Source organism: Otolemur garnettii, unplaced genomic scaffold (assembly GCF_000181295.1).
Source record: "Otolemur garnettii isolate 467f Iridium unplaced genomic scaffold, OtoGar3 scaffold00018, whole genome shotgun sequence".
Taxonomy (NCBI): Eukaryota; Metazoa; Chordata; class Mammalia; order Primates; family Galagidae; genus Otolemur; species Otolemur garnettii.
Genome location: NW_003852413.1, coordinates 6478451 through 6482443, shown reverse-complemented (window position 1 = coordinate 6482443; position 3993 = coordinate 6478451).

The following is a 3993-nucleotide window of genomic DNA, read 5'->3' as shown; positions in this document are numbered from 1 at the left end:
CTCCTGCCTCAGCCTCCCAAGTAGCTGGGACCACAGGCACCCGCCACAAGGCTCAGCTATTTTTTGGTTGCAGCCGTCATTGTTGTTTGGCGGGCCGGGCTGGATTTGAACCTGCCACCTTAGGTGTATGTGGCTGGCACTGAGCCAATCACAACGATCTTATCTCCCTTTTGCCGACCACTTACATACTAGGCACTTTGTTCCACATCTTCTGTTTGTGATCTCATTTAACAAGCCAATGAGAAGGTTCTGTCATTATCCAGGTTCTACAGATCAGCCAACTAAGGCTTAGGGGAGAGGTCCTTTAGCCAGTTAAGTATCAGATCTTGGATTCAAATTTGGCTCCATCTGACTAGCCACAGTTTGCATCCCCCACAACCTACTGCCTGAGTAGCTTTAAGTACAATGAGATATTAAACTCCATCAGATATATTAGGAACTTTCTTATAAATTCCTTCATCAACCAAAGTTCTAAAAGGCACTAAAGAAATGAAATGCATTTAATACATGCACTTTGCCTGATAGCAAAGCTGGATTTCCAGTACACATGCCTTTGTGTTGGGGACATAGGTTATTTCTGCAGAACGACTGTCTAGCCAGGCTATCAGACTATGAGGCTTCTTTTCCCCCATACCCAAATCCTGAGCAAGGACTCTGTCACTTGGACATACTGTGAGCAGCATTCAAATAGAAAGTGTACCCTTTTGGTTTGAGTTAGAAGACACCAGCCCTATTTCTGGCTGAAAAGGAAAAGCTCTCAGGTTCAAAGCAAAGCTTCGAGACTCTTAGAGGCTCCGTAAAAGGACAAGCCCCTGCATTACTGGTAGTTTCTATGGACACAAGAAGAAAGGACAGGATTGCAATGAAAAATAACCAAGCAGCCTGCAATTTGAGACCAGGCTGCAGAAGGCCAGGTGGAATAACAGCTGATAATATATCACACAATCTCACAAAGCCCTTGTCATCCAAAGATAGAAAAGGAGTTTTACAAGCAGTCATCAATTACTCAACGTTTTGTGGTGAAAATCTCAATAAACCTGCCTTCCTCCACATAGCTTATTCTCACTGTTAGAAAGAGGCTGTGTAAGAATATCCTTGAGATACTTTGCAGTTTAAAAGCATCTTCATGGCTGGGTACAGTGGCTCATATCTGTAATCCTAGCACTCTGGGAGGCCAAGGTCGGTGGATTGCTTGAGCTCACAGGTTCTAGATTAGTCTGAGCCAGAGTGAGACCCCATCGCTACTAAAAATAGAAAAATTAGTCAGGCCTTGTGGCAGGCACCTATAGTCCCAGCTACTCGAGAGGCTAAGGCAAGGGGATCACTTGAGGCCAAGAGTTTAAGGTTGCTGTGAGCTGTGACACCATAGCACTCTACCACTCTGTGTAGGGCAACAGAGTGAGACTGTCTCAAAAACAAAAACAAAAACCCACAAAAGTAGCTCGGCGCCTATAGCTCAGCAGCTAGTGCACCAGCCACATGCACCAGAGCTGACTGGTTTGAATCCAGTCTGGGCCTGCCAAACAATAGCAACAACAACAACAACAAATAGCCAGGGGTTATGGTGGGCGCCTGTAGTCCCAGCTACTTGGGAGCCTGAGGCAAGAGAATCGCTTAAGCCCAAGAGTTTGAGGTTGCTATGAGCTGTGACGCTGCAGCACTCTACTGAGGGCGATGTAGTGAGACTCTTGTCTCAAAAAAAAAAAAAAAATGAAACCCACAAAAGCATCTTCATATGCATTATCTCATTTGATCAAATGGGTTCTTATTCTCCCCTAGGGCTGTCCAACAGCCTCTCTTTCCACACCTCTTCCTCCCCAGAAAAAAGCAATAAGTGAGGTGGGCTGCCTTGAGTAGCAGCAGCAAGCAGGGCTCTGCGGTTATAGGCTCTACCCAGAGCACTGGAAATGTACACTTGATTTCAAACAAGGCGGGTCACAGTGGTTTAGTGTTGTTAATAGAACAAAACACAAGAGAGATTTCTCCCACCTTCCCCTTCAAAGTTTGCATTCTTGAAATTAACCATGCACAAGCATGAGCGTCCACCAGGGTGAGCCAGGTGACCCAGAATCACAGGTAGTGGGGACATTCTGAGCCAGGAGAACTTGCTCTCTCCCAGTGCCCACCCATCTCTACCCAATAAATCCCAACCTCCATTGTATGCAGAATGCCATCATTTCGACAACATGATCCGGAAATTTTACACCTAATTAATAGTTAAGAATTTTAGAAAAAATCCAAGCAAATCTTCCCATACAGCTGTGTCTTAAAAACTTAGCCTTTTAAATTTTTTCCCTATTTTCTCCAAAGAGAAAAAGTAAATCGAATTTACTGTCTTCTTAACAGGAGAAATTAAATACTGAGGAATAGGATTTTGTTGGCTGGAGTTGATCTTTGGGGAGTGGGCACAAATTATTGTAATATCTATGATTATTTTTTTTAACTTTTAAGACTCAATCTTTTCCCCATTAGGAGCAATATTGCTCCCTTTGAGAATGCATTTCAGAGAGGAAATTGAAATGTTTGCCTTTTAGAAAAATAATATTTTCTTCCCCAAAATGGCCACTTATGCATCTTTCTTAACTTGAAAATTATGAGTTGTATCAAGCAACTGGAATTACAATGTTGAATAGGAAAAAAAGATCTGTTATGTATATTTTTGTATTTCAAGCTCTTTTTCATTTCCTTTCCCAATCAGGTAAATTTGTCTTAATCAATTTCCATTTGTTCTCTGTGGCCCACAGATCAATATCTTCGGACAATTTGCCCCTTGGTAACCCTGGAATAATTTGGTTGTTTATTAAGGACAAAGAAAGCAAGGTTTGTGTACAGTACCTTTAAGTTAAGCTCGGATTTTCCTTTCAAGTCTAGAAGCTGAAATGGCACGTTCGAATAGGCCAGGATCCCCAGGGGTGTGTGCAACAGGCATCTGCTTCCTAAATAATGTGCCCCCTCCCCTTGCTTACTCTCTCCTGCTGTAGGGAGGGTGTGAGGAATGACAAGCTTCAGTTTATTTTTGGCTTCAACCCACAGCCCATTTATCGTGCAATCCTGAGTAAAATAACTTAGTCTGGATCTCCCACATTTCTGCCTTCTAGAACATGGGTATGATGTCACTAAATCTTTATCCCACTTCACAGGGGTGTCCTAAGAGGAAGACAGGTCATTGGTAAAAAGCCCCTTGAGGACCCAAAGGAAATGTGAACTCAAGAGTTTATTGTAAGAACTGCAAATAGAACTTCAGTCCAATAAAGACATCCAGGGAGTTCTAAAGTTCATTTGGTTCTAAACCACATGCTAACCACACCCTGTGATAAAAAGCAAAACAAAGCCAAGGTAACAACGTGTGTTTGTTGGCTTTTTCTCCCAAGACAAATGGCTCAGCAGCAAGGTTGTCTCCTCCTGAGCACACGTGGACAGCTTTTCCAGAGAAGGTGCCCATGTTTATTAGCTGACAGTGATCATGCAGCCATTACTTCAACAGCTGGCCCTGGAGCCCAGTGTCTCCACTGGGAAAGGGGGTTAAGACAGAATAGTGACAGCTTAGACGCCACCAACCTGGCAAGGGATTGTCAAAAGCTAAGCAGAGGAACCTGAAAGGGAAGTCTTGGGTGCTGCCTCAGATGCATTCCAAAGCAGCTCCCTCTCAAAACTTTTTGCCTTTTATTTATTTATTTGTGACAGAGTCTCACTTTGTCACCTAGGGTAGAGTGCTATGGCATCACAGCTCACAGCAACCTACAACTCCTGGCCTTAAGCAATTCTCTTGGCTCAGCCTCCCAAGTAGCTGGGACCAATACAGGCACCACCATAATACTGGGCTATTTTTTTTTTTTTGCTGTTGTTGTTGCAGTTGTCATTGTTATCCAGCAGGCCAGGGCCAGGCTCCAACATACTGGCCTCAGTGTATGTGGCCGGCACCCCAACAACTGAGCTACATGTGACGAGCCTATTTATTATTATTATTATTATCATTATTTTGAGACAGAGTTT